Raw genomic sequence first — 19,782 nt, 5'->3', positions numbered from 1 at the left:
CACAGAAAAGACAACAGTCACCATATATGAAGAACTTCTTGGTGGTGGAGTGCCATTTCATGGCTCTTCTTCTGTGGTTCCCTTTTGTTTCAATTTTCAACCAATCAGAATTCTACCTATGCACAACGCTCTGTTGGCTTTTTGGAGGAGTACACTCAAGTGAGTCTCCAAAGCCTCTGCACTGGCCGAATTCCCACAATCCCTCTCTCTGCACAACCAAAGAGCCATGCAAACAGAAACCAACATGGGACCATAAATCTGGCTTCCCTCACTCCCTAACCACACACACACACACACACAAGCACGCACACACACACACACACACACACACACACACACACACAAAACCTTCCTCCCAGATCACTGAAGCAGTCAGACAAAGACCTGGGCATTAGCTGATACCTTATACCCCCTTCACATCCTTACGGGCTGAACCTACTGACTATGACTGGGAAAGAGATTCTCTGACAGTGAGCATTCATGGAGAATCACCTTACTTACTATGAATGATACGGGGGTGAATGAAAAAGTGAACAAATGAATGAATGACTGATTTATTTTAGAAATGTATTAATGATAATGATTTCATATAGAATAAATGAGTAACTGGACAGATTGATGAATGGATAAGGAGATACTCTGAATGGAACAATGACGTAAAGCACAGTTTGTCCTGTGATAAGGGGATGAGCAGAAGGATGGATGAATTAATGAATAAAGTTTGGACTCAGAGATGTAATCAATGAGTGAATAATCTCACAAGGCCTTCCCAGTGAGCAGCTGCAGGAAGGAATCCCCCCCAGACGGGCGTAATGATGGACATTAGAGATATCCATTAGAGGAAACAAAAGGTTAGAGAGAGGAGAGGAGAAGAGAGGAGATGAGACGGGAGGAAATGTGTGACAAGTACAGAAAACTAAATGAAAGGACAGAAGACAGGCAAGTGTGATAGAAGGTGAGACAGGAGGCGGGCTTAGTGATGAAAGTGGTGAGTGACATAAGCAGACAGCAGTGGCTCCTGGGGGATCTTGACTCATAAGTACATTATCCATCCATCTGTCTGTGAATAACTCTCTCCTCCTCCTGCTCCCTCTGTTCTCATCCTATCGGCACCTCACTTCTCGCTATTCCTTATCACACTCTACCGATTTGCTTCATCTGCAGCATCTCACTTCTCAGGTTGCACAGACCCAAAACAGAAGTGTACTCAGCTTTGCTAGGGACTGACTAAGTATCCCAGCAGCACGAAGATCACACAAGTTAAATGGTTACATAAGAAAAGGTACAGACCCCAAGACACTGAAGTAATGGATTTACAGAGCAGTGACTTGATTCTAAAAGGGGATTAATCAGGGATGGATCGTAGCCAAAAGTCTGTGCATTTCAAAATACAAACACTGGGACAAAGCATTCATCTACATCCAATCCCCTCTAATCCCATAAACATGGTTTCCTTCCTAAGTAGCTTTGATTGAGTATACTGATGAAGTACAAGCCCAGTGAATTAAATTCACTACAGTAAAACACAGGAAAAAATCTATTTTCCAATGGATACGTTCAAGGCAGAAATCAAGGCAGGAAATGAAACTGAGACTGTACTTTCCTCTCTCATCAATGATACAACATGTCAAATATCTCTTTCATAAATATTCTAGTTCCATTGTTAGTGTTTCAAAGCTCTAACTCCTGGTTTATCGTAATGAAAAGTTAAGAAAATAGGAATTTTATCCATTTTCAGTCGTGAGATTTGTATAGGATGGACTGTTATTGGAATATTTGAGACTGAATTGTGAAACTACACCTCTAGATTGTTGTTCTTTAGGTCTAGTTTGTTTTGTTCTACTTTACTGCACAATACAGTAAACTATGTGAATTTATCATGTGCTCATCCTGGGAAATCAAATGCGTATGGTAATGTGAAAGAATGCACGGGACACTGGCATCTTGACACATCACAATTCTGCAGCAAACAGGAACAGAGTCGGAGGCTCTTGGTGTCGTAGTGGCACAAGTCACATGTCTGTCAGCTCGGGTTGTATCCTGTTTGGGAACTCTGTGTTTTGCACTTTTTACTTCTGCTTTCACTTGGTGGCAGATTTAAGCTATGATAATCTTATTAACATTGAGCTAAAAGATCAGCCCTGCACTTCAAAAAATTAGGCTTACCCAGTATATTTAAACACAATGCTAAGTGATCTTTTACAAGTTTCCATATGTGATGAGTTTCAAGGAGACTGCACTATACGTCAGTGTGATATTTGCTGCAGGTGGCTTATTTACTTTTATGAAATGGTCACAAAGAGTCAACAAAGAAATAGATTAGCATGAGGATTATTAATATGCAAGAGAACATACAGATGGATAGGACAAAAACAGCAAAGGACTCATTTAAAAAAAAAGGACTTCATTTTAAGCATGGATTTAAACAGAAAAATATAAAATACAGCAGTTATTCTTGAACCGTACTTTGACATAAATACTGCTCTCATCACTGAGTTAAGTCTAAGTATTGTGTGACTTTTCTTCTAGAAATGTTTTGAATAATATGCATGTCTCATATGTGTGGTGAGCTTTCCTTGCTGCATGTCATGTGGCAAGTGTTTAGAGGATACGTCAGTGTGGTTTAGTCATGCACTGTCTTACAACCCAGGAAAAATACTATACCACTTTTATGTGATTTTTATACCACATTATCAGTATAAAAAAGGAAAACACATGTTCATGATTTTTGTAATATCATGATATTTTGTTGACATCTTACTTGTTTGCGACATACACTACCGGTCACAAGTTTTAGAACAGCCCAATTTTTCCAGTTATTTATTGCAGTTGAAATCGTTCAAGTCCAATGAATAGCTAGAAATGGTACAAAGGTAAGTAGTGAACTGCCAGAGGTTAAAAAAACAGGTAAGGTTACCTAAAACTTTAAAGTAATGTACATTTCAGAATTATACAAACAGGCCTTTTTCAGGGAACACAAAATGGGTTAACAATTTAAAGCTGTTCTGCAGCAATGGAGAAGCCTTGAAAGCTGGTGCTACCGATTCCTACAGCTGTTCCAACTTTTCTGGATTACTTACAACCCTCTTGGTCTGCATAAAAGCAGTGTTGGAACACACTGTGGTACCATCATTTGAACAGTATTACACTGCAGAAAGTAGTGTGTTGTAACATAAATGGCGAGAAAAAGGCAATTAACAATGGAAGACAGACAGACCATCACAACACTTGAAATGTAGGTCTTTCCTACAGAGGAACTGCAAAAACAAAAGTCAATGTGTAAGTGAGTGAGTTTTCTTCACCATCAAAAGGCTCAGAAACTGGGGCAAACTCTGGCAGGAAGAGTTCTGGCAGACCCAAAGCCTCAACTGAATCAGAGGACAAGTTTCTGAGAGTTAGCAGCTTGCGTGAGAGGCGGCTCACAGGACAACAGCTTAATAGTGGTCGTAGTAAGCAAGTCTCAGTTTCAACTGTGAAGAGAAGACTTTGAGCTGCAGGTTTGACAGGACAAGTTGCAGCAAGAAGGCCATTGCTAAGACATCAGAATAAGACAAAGAGGCTTGCCTGGGCCATGAAACACTCCCAATGGACTACTGAAGACTGGAAGAAGGTATAAAGGACTGATGAATCAAAATTTGAAATCTTCAGTTTATCACGCAGGATCTTTGTACGTCGTCGAGTAGGCGAAAGGATGGTTCCACAGTGTGTGGCATCAACTGTCAAACATGGAGATCAAGGGTGATGGTCTGGGGCTGTTTTTACTGGATCCAGGGTCGGTGACTTGTGCAGAGTAGGAGGCAGCCTGAATCGAAATGGCTACCAAAGCATTCTACAGCGCCATGCAATACCAACTGGTATGCACCTAGTTGGTCAGGGGTTCATCTTACAGCAAGATAATGACACAAAACACAAGTTCAAGCTATTCCAAAACTACCCCAGGAAAGAAAAAGAAGATGGTAAGCTTGAAAACATTTAGTGGCCAGCACAGTCTCCAGACTTAAACCCCATCACGCTGGTTTGGGATAAACTGGACAGAAGAATTAAATCAAAGCAACCTACAAGTGCTGCACATTTATGGGGACTTCTGCAACAGATATGGGAAGAGCTTTCTAAAGAATATTTGATTTCTGTTGTAGAAAGAATGGCATGGGTGTGTTTAGCTGTTATATCTCCCAAAGGTGGCTACTTTGATGAGCCAAACGTTTAGAAAACATTTTGGTCCATATATTCATTCTATGATTTTTTTTTAACTCCAATTGCTTATTTGTACCATGCTTTCATTTCAGAGTGCAGTGAGAGATTAAACTGCATAATTTTCAATCAAAACTGGAAAAATTGGGGTTTGACCAGTAGTGTAGTTGGAATCAGCCAGATACAACCCGCTCTACTTTACAGTAAAATATAAACAAACATGTTTATATCATACTTGTGTACATCTACATCCCATTTCTATTCCTGCCTGTCCATCACATGTTGCATTGTGAGGTTATTTGTACCTGAATCTATGTGCCTAATGACAGCTATGATAGCACCATCTTTTATGAATGGAACTTATGCACACAGTCAGGAACTGACCTTAGGACAATGAATAAAAAATGTTTTTACATTAATAAATAATGTATGTACAATGTAAATTTAAACAGAGTTTGGAATCTGAGCTGAAAAGACGCTGTATAATTTTGTGGTTTGTCCACAACACAACAAATACTTCTACTGTACTGACAGCAACAGCATGTACTGCCAAGTATTTGCACTACCCAGTGACCTGCATGTCGTTTCTGGAAGAGTTCCAACGCAGGGCCAATCTGGCAACCCTGCTGCTGGGACAGGTGTTATGAGGTACTCGTTGTACAAAAAAATAACTTCAGGTCTACCAAATCACCTCCAAACTTGCCTACAATTAATTACATTATATTTATGACATCAATGTGAGTTAGCATGATAAACAAAATAACCAGGAACTAAGATGTGCTGTCCATGTTCCTCCCTCCCTTTCACCCATGAATGTCTTGCAGCCATCCAACTACTGACCATGTCATCACTCAATCATGTGTCCCCTTCCATCTCGTTCTATTAGATTATTGCTCATGTGGGAGGAATCAGATTTCTGAAAGAAGAAACCGGAAAATTGTCTATTACACCTGATACAAATGCTTTATGTTATTGTTGATAAGTACAATCCAGTCCAGCACAATCTATAATTCATTTTGTGATACAATGATGCTCATCAGTGTTCTTACACACACACACACACACACACACACACACACACACACACACACACACACACACACACACACACACACACACACACACACACACACACACACACACACACAAGCAACAGCTCAAAAGTGGAGCTTATTTTCTAATCCAATGCTAAAATGTGTATGTATTTATAGAACATTATTTAGATTAACACTGCATGATGGTCTCATTTTCCTGATTAATGACATTTGTATCTTTGTTATTTTGTCCATTTCCACAGAGTTAGAACAGCTCAATAGTGATCCATAGGGTGTGGTCAATTTTAATGTCACATAAGAGTAAAATATGCATTTTTTCAGTGACATGGAGGCTTCATCTTGTGTAATATGTACTTTAGTTCTGATGAAAGATGTGATTCAGAAACATTTAGCTTTTGCACACGATATCACTTTTGTCAAATGTTTCTGTTTTAAGTGCACTGCTCTGTTTGACTGTGCAGTAATCTGACTCTCGCTTCCACTGGAAATTGGTTAGTGGGCCTTCATCCAGACAAAAAAGGTTAAAAAAAGGTTGGCTCTGTGGCTTGTTATTGATCAGGGTCATTAGTGACCCTTTTTTTTTTTATCTGTCTGAAGAAAACCTTTGTGGTTAAATTTAGCTGAAAAGTCAAGTCATTTTTTAATGCTGTATGACTCCCTGAACACATTTGCCACAAAATGTCTACAGTTTGGTGTAGTAAAATGTGAGTGAAACATGGCCCTACAACAGACTTACCACTTGTTGAGTCCTGCCTCCTGCCATGAGACCATGAGCTAGCCGGTCAATGCTTAATTATAAACTAAAATATGATTCAGGCTGTAAATGAGTAAAATGCCAGTGCCGGTGTGTTCATTCACTTTGCCATCTCTCTGTCTATATTGTGTTCTCATATACCTTTTATTGTAGTGTAATGCAGTGTAAATGTAACTTTAGTTTTTATGGACTTTAGTTTTCCTGTCTGCTTCATCTATGCTGTACTTGAAGTCTCATGATAGCCATCTTTTGGTTGTTTCCTGTTTACTTTGATAGTTGGTCTTCTCATTTAATTTTCAGGATTTTGCTTCCTGTGTTTCTGACGTCCTTCACCTGTGTTAATTACCTTCAGCTTAGTCTTGTGCAGAGTGTGTATCTATAGTGGTCTTTCCTCTGTGAAGATGCTCCACATGTTTGTCATAGCTAGCAATTTAAACCTCCTCTGTTTAGTTCTATTTTTCATGTGTAATTTAGTTTTTACTCTTACAGTCTTTTTGTTTCCTGGTTTTGCTTTTTGGCCATTAAAAGCTTATTTTCATTAGATGCCTCGTTTAATTGTACAAAATAGATGCTTATTAGAATTTCCCCCTATCATCTTCTTCTCCATGTGAAACAGCAGCAACTGTGAGACATTCTAAAGACTGAAAAGACAGAACATTTCAAGAACTCTTAAATTTAATTCAACTTTTTGACTGACTGATCTCAGTCCACACCTCCATATGATCAATTCATATTCATCGACAACCTCTCGCACAAGTTAAACATTGAAGTCATCTAAAGGATTTTTGACATCACAAATAATAGCAGCTTAAAGCAGTGTGGTGTAGAAATCTCAAGCCTCCACAAAAAACAGTCAAATATGGTTAGGGTGAACACTGGGAATCGTAGTATAGCCATGATGTGAAAGAGGGTTGTGACATTATTCTCTGGGGATGATGTTCAGTGGCAATTCCGCTTAAATCAATCCTAGATGTAAGAATATCATGCATATCATGGTAAAAATGTATGTGTGTATATACTGTCCATGACAATACAACTACATTCTTAGTTGTTATATAAAAATGTCATATTTACCATCAATGGCACAGAAAAGCTCCGCATTTATGAGCAAAACAAAGAGATAAGCTAACACATGTCTGAGAGTAACATTTCCACAGCCTCCAGTACATCGCAACACACCACAAAACTGGTTCTGGGAAAACTGGAAACAACAAAAGTGTTTCACTGCTTGAGGTAAAACCGTTCTCTAAAAGGTGGAGATACTGGTAGCCAGTGATGTGCAAGAAAAAAGTTAACAAATGACACCACCAAGCATCATCGTAGCTCTGGAGCTGTGGTCTATATGAGAGCCAAAGCAAACTGTGCATGGAATTCACTGATGCAGTTACATACTGATCGGTCTAGGATAGGATTCCAAACCAAATAGTCGTACAAGTCCTAAAAGCAGCTAGCAAAAAAGGTCAACCCCAGATACAACATCCCAGGTAGAAAACATTTTATTCTGGACAGTACTGTGAAGCTCCTGTATTGTTATAAGGTTAAATAAGTTTAATTATTGTTAAACTAAAGTGTTAACCAGTTTAGCAACTTTACACTCTGACCTCAGGATTATCAGAAAACAACATGTCTGTGAAGGTTCTCTGTCATCCAGGTCATCGTAAAGGACCAAGGTCACTCCTTCGAGGACACCAACGTTCACATTTTGGACAGAGAGGACAGATGGTTTGAAAGAGGAGTGAAAGAAGCCATCTATGTCCACTGTGAACGACCCTCTTTGAACAGAGGTGGTGGCTTACAACACCAACTGTCTGCCATCTATAATCCAGTTTTGAGATCCCTTTCCAGACGCCTTAACGCCCACTCACATCCTGGGCCTTCTGACCTCAGGAAATCACATCTGAATCAGGAAATCAGGGTGGGTCTAGGTTTCACAATGAGTTCACCCGAAACCTTGGCTGATTGTGACCTACACCCATTTTCACACCTTAGCTTGTGCAGTTAGGTAGAGGATCATTAGGGGGTCCATTGTCCCCCTGGGAAGACACTCCCATAGGGCTTAAATATGGGACTCTCCACCATTTAAACTTAGAACTGAAGAAGCTTCCCGGATGAGAGGTGAAACATCTTCAAGCAACTTAAAGAAGTCCAGACGCTTTTCTTTCTAAGCTCCTTAGACATCGGAAAACAACGCAAAAACTCATTGGAAAAGAAGGATGGAAAATGTCTTATTATGCTTGCACTATTAAATCCTGCTACCTTTAATCTGCAATCCCCAACTGTTCCACAGTATTTTCTTTTGTTATTTAGTTTGTTGTTTTGTTATCACTAAAAATGTATTTATTGCAAATTTACTGAAGCATTGCAATATCATTTTGAAGCTATATTGCCCACCCCTACACGGCAGTCTCGTCTCTCAAAAGACTGCGGCTGCTGTTGGCAGGAAAGGCTGTTAGCAGAGACTGAACTCTCAAAATACAGTGGAAAATACAAATAATCCAAAATAAGTCACAAAATATACATAAGCGTCTGATAATATACTTGGGTGGCCTTGCCAAGTAAAGTGTGGGAAACACTGTAATAACCACTAAACATTTTGTAGCTTTGACACAGTAAACATGTTAGCATTGGGAATAGACTGTTGGTCTTATTTTATAAAGAGATAAAGCTTGAGTGCCTTGAAGCAACTGTTGTGTTGTGAACTGAACTGAGCTGAAAAAAGCTTTGTCTGTAAAGTTAGATGACACTTGTAGTCGTAAAGAAATATAATGACATAAATAATATTATCCAAAATCACAATTCACTCAAAATGTCCAGAGCAGGGGTGTCAAACATAAGGCCCAGGGACCAGAACTGGTCCGGGAAAGTCTAGCCCCTAAATTGCTTTAGAAAATGTCAAGTAGGGCTTAAATATTTTGACTTTTAAACGTATTTTAATAAGTTTTATAGGTTTTTCTGCTGATAAAGACCTCCCCCACAGCTTTTCATAATATACCAACGTAACTAAATAACTGAAAGGCTCCTGTTTTTTTTACTTTGGGCTAAAGAAATTTCAAAAGGACATTTTCTGTGATTTTTAAAATTACAGGACAGTCTGGCCAATGAGCTACTATTACTTTCTTCTTTAATTTTATATATTTATTTATTACACTTTAAGCCCAAATAGTTGTGCTGACACATTTCTTTCCTGCACTTCTTTTTCTTTTAAAAAAATATCTCAGGAATTAAATGTATAGTTAAACTTTACACTGATTTCACCAGTCTGGCCCACCTATGATCAAAGTGACCTGTGTACAGCCCTTGACATAAAATGAGTTTAACATCCCTGGTCTAGAGAAAAGCTGCAAACTCAAGTCTTGGCACTCCACAGAACAATCCATCCACCCATGCACCCTCCCTGTGACTTCTCTGTATTTTTGGAACGTTAACTAAATTAGCTATGCATACACGATGAGTATAGTAAATTCTGAAACATGCATTACTTACAACTTTTGCATAACACTCTTACTGCACGCACAGAGACACACAGGCGCGCAGAGTAGGCAAATGGGATTACAGAGTGTGTCTGCAGGCTGTGACAGGGAGTTTGTGCGTCACTCCTGCTGAGCCAGATTAGACTGAGCTTCACCTTAGCCTTACAGGTCTGTTTGGAGTAACACACTGGCTAAACTATAAGACAGACACTAGTTTACTGCTCACTTACCTCTCCACTGTGCGTCTGTCTCACTGTGCTTATCCCACGGTCTTTAAATCCTCTAATATTGTCATCTTTTGTTGTGTGCACATACAAATCACATACACAAACACAATCTGTTTCATTTCAGTATTAGAGAGACAGACATTCACACACCTGCTCTCTGCCCTGGGTATCAGGGCTCCATGAAGGTGCCAGTTACAGTCCCGCTCCCCTCGCTGCTCGCCCATCACTCCACTGAAGAAGACCAGGGTGACGTGTCTTCATCTCCTGATGACAGGCACGACATCAGAATTAAGAGTTAGGGTTGTTGGAGCCTGAGTCTTTTAGCATTGTACTATTATTGACAACTTGAAAAATGATTTTTATCTTCTCATCTGAAAAACTACGATTAGGGTGTGAATAATGGAGGAAAACTTTCCTTTTAAATCGGTGCATCACGGGGAAAAACAAGCAAACTGGAGATGGAAAGAGAGTGGGAAGCACAGAGGAGGAAGACAGAAAATGAGTCTAAGAAAAAGACAAAAACAGACAAGCACAGAAAAAAAAGAAGAGTTTGACAGACAGTGCCACATGATGGCAGCGACAGGGGCTGGACAAAAGGGTTGGGGGCAGTAAAGTGAGTCAAGGGAGGAGGAGTATGGAGAGACAGATGAAGCAAAAAACCACACCGAGCTCCATCACAGCAGGATGGGGCTGCCTGCATCGGCTGCATGTGCTGTTTGTGGAGTCCCACTTACCCCTGCTCTGATCCAAACACCATCCATATTTAATGAGGCCCTCACAAAGCCCTGGGAAAAGAGATGCTGGGAACTCTTCTGTCCCCTCCCTCCCTTATTCCCATCTCCAACTCACTGCTACTCAAATTCTAATCCCTCTGTCTCTTCTCTTTCATAACTCCCACTTTCTATTCATGTCTTAACCTATTAGCCCAGCATGTGACTGTGAATTACTTTTAGTCTGAGAATGTCACAATTTCCTCATTTTTTCTTAAAACAGGGAATCAGCTGTTTTAAGAAAACGACAACATGCGCGCACTGTCATTCACTTTTTCTTCCCACACATTCATTCAAAAGTGAGGCTACATGTGCTCTTTGTGCCTGTATGTGTGTGTGATTGTATAACTGTATGTATGTTTTTGTTATGTGAGCGGGAAGCTGGATTTTGTGTGTGTGCGTGTGTGTGTGTGCATGCACATGTGTGTGTTAAAGTGCTGCAAGCATCAATAATGTATGTAGATAATGCAGCCACTTCACTCTACCAACAACTAACAGGCATACCGACGCACACAAAGGAAGACAGAATGAGGAGAGAGAGAAAACGCATGAGGCTGCAAAGAAGAGAAAGATGAGAAAGGGAAATGTGAGCAATATAAGGGATCAAGAGGGTTAGGGTATGACGGGCATGGAGAACATCCGGTTTGTCTACTCTGTGCTCCAGTGATTATGTAATTGATACCTCAGTAACACAAAACACTTCATTCTGAATATTTCATTTTGGTTTTTCATAATTTCTAAATCTGGTTTTTGGTTTGCTTGTCAGGCGATCTTGATTGAAGAGAAGTTGTTTTACACCATTATGAAAGTCACAATTCTCAGGAAACACGGGTAAGAGGAAAGATGTTTCTGGAGAGGAGCAGGGTGAAACAGTGCAACGTTCTGCAAGAGGCAGTAAAACCATATGTATGTTTTGTCTCGGTCCTTCATAACCAAAGCTGACTTGCAGCAGGCTCATTTGTGTGATGAAGACTAAATTTCACATTGTTTTATTCATTGATGAATGCTGTGCTACACTAATTGGTCCAGATGGATATGGCTGGGGAAGGCTGTTGAATGGGTGCCACATTTAAGCCAAACTGCAAACATCAGCAAGAATGTGGCAGAATGATGATCTAGCTTTTAATATGGGAAGTGAGATGGTAGGTCTTTGCAGAATTCCTGAGGGTGTCACTGTCACTTTGTTCGGATATGTGAAGCTCCATCCAAAAACCCTATTAAAATTATTTTAATATGGTGTAGGCAAGTACACCACCTCATGCTTCAGAAAACAATCCTGTCTTTAGTTGCAATGGGAATAATCACAATTGCAATAATCACTCTCTAACCCTACTGAGAAAATGTAGAGTGTTTTTAAAAAGAAGCTTCATGTGGGTGGGCAACCGTGCAGCTTTAGATAATACTTTTATATCCTTAAAGAAAGGTGTGATATTTTTCTGACTGCTTGGGAAAAACAAACAAAAATGGCATCTTCATGATAATTATAACCATGATGTCACACATGGGCTCAAGCCCTCTGAGAAAGGGTGGGTGGGGTGTTCCTTTCCTTTGGCTAGCTGCTCAGGCATACAGACAGCTGCTCAGTTACAGTTTGACTTTTACTTTTGTCTCACCAGAGTAAAACCTTAGAATGGGCTCACTGAGGCTCCAAAAACAAACTTGCTCAAGTTTAGAGATCTCTAATTAACAGCATTTACATTTGACGGTCAGTGTACAACCTACGTTAAACCACAAAATATTTTCTTATAGACGGTAGGTCTACTAGCCTCTTTATGCTTTAATACTTTAGGGGGCTTTTTAGTCTTTAGTGGGATAGGATGGTGGAGCGAATATTGAAAGCTGAGTAAAAAGAGCCGGGGCATGACACACAGAAAACGACCTTAGGGTGGACACAAACGTAGGCCTCTACATTAGCTTTACAGCATATGGGAGACCTGTTAGACCCAGGGAGCTGGTGCCCTGTTTATGTTTTCTCATTAATTATGTTTCTTTCCTTTCTCCTCTTGACACTGATGAATTATGTTCACACCTCGAAGGGCAGCAGAGGGGACAGAATGGAATTAAGAGTTCATACAATTACAAGGATTGTGTGGAACCGCACGATAGTTAAGTGACACCTTGGGTGACTGTGTAGCATTGTGCATGCAGGTGTGGTTGTGTGTCTCATACGTTGCATGAGAAAACGTTCCAACCGTCTGTCCTTGTTCTGCTTTTTGTACAGAGTAGATATGGCACTTATCTAAGAAGCATCGGTTCCCAGATCTCCCTGTCATACACCACCGCCTATGACTCTTCCTGGAAGGATGAACTCCACCTTATGGGTCTGCTTCGGGTCTCCTTCCAGCTGGGTATGCCTAGTGCATCCAAGGGTTCCGAGTGAGATGTTCAAATCACATCAGCAGAGAGTCTACCCTGCACCCCTCTGAAATGGCAGATCTCCTCATATCTACCCAGAAACCTAACTCCTGATCAATCTTAATAATGCCACCAACTGCTTATGGCCAGGGTTAAAAGTAGGAACACAGATCGAAGACTAAAGCAACAGCTGCTCCTTTGGGTTCAGCTCTTCCTTCGCTACAGCTGTCTGCAGTAATGCAGATGCTGTGCTAATCTGTCTGTTAATTTCCAGTCTTCCCCACTCATGAGAAAGTCTCCAAGGTACTTAAAACTCTGCCACTTGGGCAATCCTTCCTTTTCCAGCTGAGATACAAAGCCTTGTGCTTACAGGTGCTAATTCTTATTCCCAGTTGCTGTGCACTTGGTTGCAAACCACATTTTCCTCACAATAATAAACAAGACATGCAATTTACAATAAATGTCTGTTCTACATTCAGGTTGGTACACATGCGCACAGCATGGTGGCTAAGTAGTTAGCACAGTTTGCTCAAAGCAAGAAAGTCTCAACCTGAGTTCAAACCCAGGTGGGTCCATTGGATGTAGAGTTTGCATGTCCGCTTGTGCTTGTGTGGATTTTCTCCAGGAATGCTGGTTTATGCTATCTACATCAGGGCAGTCTGACAAAAGAGAATTTTATTCTTAGGACTTCCTTCTTCTGGTTACATAAAGGTTTTTTAAAAAGTTACCATAGAAGGCTACCTAGGGGAATGCATCTTTACCATCACTGCAGAGTTTGAGCCAGTGGTGGGACTTTTTTCCATACAAAAATACAACTGCTAAAATAACTAATGTGTCTTATTACCTAATGTTGTCATAAAATTAGGTCAAAATTTCGAAATAATTAAGAACCAGGATAATGTTATATTATCAATGAACCTGTTCAGCTGATGTTGTTTCACTTATGTATCCGAATTAGGATTTATAGTAAGTTAAATTCTCTGTATAAAAAGGGCATCGTCTCTTGCTGGTACAGACTGAAAAGTGTTAAATAAGCTCCCTTGTCACCTATTGTGTGTGTGCAGAGATGTACCTGGGGCAACACAGCTCTGCTGTTCTGTCTGTGCCTCAGAGCTGATGTACTATCAGGTTGACAGCCTCGAAGCTGCCAGTGCTAACAAGCTATCTGATGGCCTATACACAAAGCCAGTATCTATGGTCCCCATCTATTTAATGCACCAGTATTATTTGCTGAGCTAGCCTTACATAAAAGTAAATACAACGAGCGCCAGTGTGCGACAGCCAATATGTGCAGCAGAGCATGTTGACCTTTGCTGTGATATTTAAATAAATGCATCGTTTCTGTTGAACTTCTTGAGAGATAACTGGCCAGATGACCAGCCCTTCTTTTAGAGGAATTTTAGAGATATTTCTGAGGAAGACAAACATAAGCCACACCAAACTGAGAGAAGGCTTAGATAAACTGCAGTGCAATTTATAAATGTTAAGTCCATTGGCTTTGATTCAGACACATTTATCTTTGATTTTCACTCTGTCAATGAAGTAAAGTTATGTTCCTGACAACTTCTAAAATGGAATACAAGGTTAGACATGAGACAACATGTGTATTCTTATCTACTGAATGCTGCAAAGCCGTTTCTGTTTATTTGATAAGCACGTGGTTTTGTGAACTGATCGACTCCATTAGTCCCAAAGAATTATCCGTGAGAAAGAGACAAATAGTGACATCACTTCCTGTTCCTGACATCACTTTATGTTGATTATCCACTTAAGCGGGCTGCGTTGGGTAACTTAAGTCCTTTAATGAGGATGATGCTTTTTAAAATGGCTCACCTGAACTTGTCAGTATTTCCTTTTGTTGGTTGGGTCCACCCATTCGAAACAAATATTTACTCTTTACAGTTGCTGTGCCGTTCCCTGTAGACAGCTCAGATGTATAAAAACACTCCACTTTGAATAATATTTTGTTTTTAATGAGTCTATTCCCATAATTATGTAATGTTGTGATTGTGTTGGACTGTGAAGCCTGTCTCAAAAGAGCATCTGCTTATGCCCACCGGCCAAAACACCACTACCACAAGGCAGCAACAGACCTTGAATGCGCCTACATGGTAGTCTAACCAAGGAAGGGAGTAGACAGTAATACACTTCTACAGCACACTATTAAGACTGAACTGCAGGAGAGACCCTCAAAGATCTGGTAGATGAATATTGTGCAACATCAGCTACCATTGATGAGCCACTGCTGATCAATCCATGTAAAAGTTCTCACTTTTCTTCCTTCAAGAAAAGTCGTGATGATGAAAGGCTCTTTTCCAGTCATCTTGGGGACAGTTGAAGCAAAAACTGAGCAAGTTTCAGTTTTTCGGAGGGGTGAAAGCACAAAGCTGTACAGAAAATATCATGGTCAAAACGATAAAAAAACTCAAGTGTTGCACCATTATCTTTTTTGTCAGTTATTCCTTTATTGTTGGAAGCCAAATAACGGAAAATTGAATTAATTACCCAGCGCTAACTAACAACTAAGTTAATTTTAAAAGCACTTGATGTGCAAATCAGGCTTCAAGTTACCAGATTATTATTACGCTCTACTGGATAAGAGTGACATCACATCACACTTCTAGCTCATAGGTTGCAGTTTTTATAGAATTGCATAGTATGCGTAGTATTTAAATGTAATTACAAAATTACATTACAAAAAATACCCATGCCATATTATGTATTTTTTAAAAAAATAATTAGTAATTAGATTAGAATTGCATGACTGAAGATTAGTTGATGACATTTTCTTTACATCTTTAAAATATTGTGTCCTGTGCCGCACATTTTTGCAGAAATGGAGGACTATTTAGGAGTAACTACTGCAGTCATGGTTCCTCAGTTTTTTCTTATGTTCTGACTTTCTGTGTTCTTTATCCAAGTCTGAGTTATTATTATGATCGTATTCTAGTTTCTCATTGTTCCGTCATCTGGTTTAGTATTTCCAGTGTTTCCTAGTTTAGTTTTTCATGTTTCTAGTTAGTCTCGTATCTTAGTTATTTCTTGTTCATCTGAGTCTTGTGTGTCCTTCCTAGCATCCCATAAATGTAGTAGCTCATGTCTCCATGTTTGCTTACATTTTGTGTATGTCAAGTTTGTGTGTCTTAGTCTGGATCTGTGTTTTAACTTTATGTTTTATTTCGGTGAGCTTGTGTTCCTTGTGTGCTATTTTGAGTTTTGCTTCCTTTGTCTCATCTGCTATGATTCTGTTCAGCTGTGCCTTGTTTTCCTGAGTTGTCTCAGTTTCCCTGATCGCCCTCCTGTGTCTATCAGAATCCTAGTCTCCTCATGTTTTTTGTCAGAGCATCTATCATGCCTGTTCTCTAACCCTGCTGACTCTTAGTCCAGCACTTAGTGTCTTGAGTTCTAGTCACTTTAGTATTTACTTTGTTGAGCATTATGCCTTTATTCTGTATCTTTGTTTTCAGCTTTTGTTACATTTATCCTGCCTCCAAGCATCTGCACTTAGTCCAGCTCACAACCCATGACCTGCATACCCCACAGATCTTGATAGTTGTTGCTTGTAACCAACAGGTTTTTTTTGTACTGCCACAAAGCAAAGAACTCGACAGAAAATGTCAGACATACTATTCATGAGTTAACAAAAGTACAACAATAAAAAAAAAATTATCTTCACTATAAATGCTTTGAGATGTTTAAACAGAGCTATTATTTATAGAACTTCACTCTTTTTTTCTGGTATGAGATATAGTAATTTGAACCTAATCCAAAGTATTCTAATTACTTAGAAAGAAACAATCAATTGCATCCTAATGTCAAATATTAATTTGTCCTAATCAGCTGGTTGCATTTCAAACTGCTCTGACCCAACTCTCATCCTGATGTTTGGTGGCTTTTCAGTGCGTCACAGTGTGCGTCTGAGACATGGTGAGTGTGAATATACTGGACAAAACTGTGACATTCAGCCAAAAGTTGAGTGACCTTATGTCTCTAAGCTCAAACATGCAAACATATGCATGTCTGTCAGCTTGCTCTGCCTGTGCTGTAAACTGTCACAAAGTGCTGAAATGCAAATTTTCCCTACTTTTTTTCTACAGCTGTATGACGGCCTCCAGGGCAATATAACAAGACACAGGAGTGAGTCCTAAGAAAAAGCTTAAAATACTCTTTACTCTTTTTAATGATGTCATGCCATATTTAATTATACTACCGCAGGAAAATACATTTTTCCATAAATGAGTTCTAAAATGTCATCAGATGTTCTCCTAAAAGAACTAAAAAAAAAAAAACAAATTAAATAAAGAAATCATAAATATTAGATTTGGTTATTTATTTATAAAAGAAAATCCAATATTAAATATCTGTGAGAGGCAAATGTATGCAAATCTCAAGGACTAATGACTACAGGTGATAATGTTCTTTTTTGTTCATACACCAGCTGTAGGTACATAAACAGGTATAATAGACAATGAGCCATATATTTTATGTTTATGTGCTTTAAAATGAATGGCATGTTATGCTCTGTATATCTTGTTTTGCAGCAGCAATAATATAGTCAACTGTAATCCCACAACTGAAACACCACATCTCATTATGCTAAACTGCCCAGAATCCCACCAACACTCAAATGAAGATATATGAAGATCATATCTGAGGTAAGAGAAACTTTTACTGACTCAGCAGACAGACAGCTGTCAGCATGTGATCCGCCCTATCCAGTAAGAAATGATGGAAAGCCTCTGATACACTAAAAGCGCTTAGAGAACTACTTCTGCTGTTGCTGGAAAAGTCTTTAATCAGGTGTTTCACACTGAAGCCAAACTGTCTAAAAGGGCCGTCTTTATGGCAGAGGAGATTAGGGTTGACCTAAAACCTTTTAGACCTCATTAGAACAGCCATCCCGAGGTTGAGATTCATCTCTCTGCAGTAAGAAGCTGGGGAGTTTTTCGCTTTCGCCTTCATATTCTCAGATGTTTGGAGAAGCCTTTTGAAAGGATTGATCTCTTTCAACGTTTCAAGTAGCTTAACTACAGCACAATGTGAAGTCAGAAAGACAGCTGAGTTCTGGGAATGAGGGTTCAAAAAGTCCCATCTCGGGCTGAAAATTCATCTCATATTTTTTAGCTAGTTGTACAGATTTAAGGCTCTGGCTGTGAAGGAGGAGCTGAGGGAGATTACATTTGGAACTAAAGCTGAAGAGTGCGCTTCTTCTCAGTATAGGTGAGAAATCTCATTTTAAGCACTTTTTAATGGTTAGAACAGTACTACACACCAAACCTCAATGACAGAATGAAAGTGCCGAAAGGCCTTTGAAGTATCCCCACACACATTTTTGCCTGATCAAGTTTAGGCACGTGTGCACAGAGAGGTTGACGGACACACCCGAGTTTTCACTCGGTATTAAACTTGACAAATAGGCAGCATCAAAAATGTAGTCAAGCCTAAAAATAACATCATAAATTAGTAAAGCCTGGGAGAGCCTTCACAACGGAGCCGGCCCCACAGTCTTCTTCAGTTTCAATCCTGAGCATCAGGGCACGCTTTGTATTAGTGTGTCTGCATGAAACGAATCGATTTTGGGACACTGAGTCCGGCAGCAGCAGCAGACTGTGCCACCTATAAGCCAGTGGCATCAGCCCAGTCTCTGTGAAGGCTGAAGCATGATGCAGCAAAATATCTGGAAACACGACTTACTGTAAAATGCATGTAGCTGTGTGTGTGTGTTTCTGGTTGCAGTGAGGCATTAGTAAAACACATTTTCATTTCACACAGACTATGCACTATTAGTCTATTCATCAATTCTTTAGCAGCAGTTGAACACAGAGACTAAGCGACTCCCAGTGCTTTAAAAGCAGCCTGGGAATGTCTCTTTAATGAATGGAGTGGAACATGTGGAACATGAGGGACGCCTTCCAGCCCTTTCTAAACAGTCTACGTCTCAGATTGTTGCTGAAGCTTAAAAAAAATCCCTCATCCACCTGCCTCCGCCCCTCCATCATCTGACTGAGATGGATTTAACCAGGTGAGGCTGTGAATGGGTGCCATCTTTCACCTGCACTCTTAAAGCTGCGTGTGTTTTAAGGGGAAAGATCAGAGGAAGTTAATGAGACTTCTAAATGTGGCAGATTAACTTTTCTAATTAAGAACACGAATTGAAAATTAAACCTTTACTTTTCTTTGCACCGTGAAACTAGCAGGCTAACAATAAGCAAGTTTATTTTTTTTTCTCATTTGATTTTAAAACAAATGTCAAGCCAACTGAGCCAAAGCACCGGCTTATTTGCTTCGAGAGCTTGCGCTCATGCACGTAAGGGAAATAAAGGTAATATCGGTGCACAGAAATCTGTTTCTACCACTTCTATGTGTGCTCAGTGTTCATCCTGGTTGGCTGTAGGTGTAAAGACCTTACCGAGTAGCGGGTTTCCGCTCTCTAATCCCCTCCTGAGCGCAGGGCGGGCCGTCCCGACCGTCCTGTACGTGGAACAACTTCGAAAAGCGCCGCAAAAAACCCCGCCGCACCTCGAAGAAGTGCAGTTAATCCATATCACCTGGGTGTGGGCAACGAGAGGCTCGAAATCCCCCACAGAAAGCAAAAGTTGCGCTTGACGAAAGTCCCCGCGCAGGTGAGCGCGTGTGATGCGGATGGGGTGAGGCGAGCGCAGTTTAAGGGACGGTAATCCTCTCTCTCTGTCTCTCTCTTTCTCTCTCCCCCCTCTCTCTGTCTCTCTCTCACTTTCTCTCTCAAACACTCACAGGAACTTTCAGCAGTGATGTCAGACTCCGACATTAACGAGAAAACAAACAGCGAAGAAACGTACGGCGCGAGCTCCCTCTTGTTTGCACACCTGCATCTCTTTGTATCTTTTGTCCGCTTGCGCGCATCCAGTGCTGCCATACAAATATGCCGAATGCTGATATACAAACAGGGCGGGTTTCACTGGGTTCAAACAATCACAGAAA

The 19,782-nt window shown here is 40.1% G+C and overlaps 1 protein-coding gene across 1 annotated transcript in view; it reads right to left on the bottom strand.

The window, feature by feature from the left end:
* LOC116331496 (FERM and PDZ domain-containing protein 1) overlaps positions 1 to 19,248 on the bottom strand; it is a 45,247-nt gene extending 25,999 nt beyond the window's left edge. The window contains exon 1 of the mRNA XM_039613007.1: positions 19,232 to 19,248. The gene's annotated coding sequence lies outside the window, so the exon portion shown is untranslated. The remainder of the gene's footprint in view (positions 1 to 19,231) is intronic.
* Between the last annotated feature and the right edge of the window lie 534 nt (positions 19,249 to 19,782).

Source organism: Oreochromis aureus, linkage group 6 (genome assembly GCF_013358895.1).
Source record: "Oreochromis aureus strain Israel breed Guangdong linkage group 6, ZZ_aureus, whole genome shotgun sequence".
Lineage (NCBI taxonomy): Eukaryota > Metazoa > Chordata > Actinopteri > Cichliformes > Cichlidae > Oreochromis > Oreochromis aureus.
Note: the sequence above shows the minus strand (reverse complement) of the source record. Positions and strands in the feature narration are given on the sequence as shown.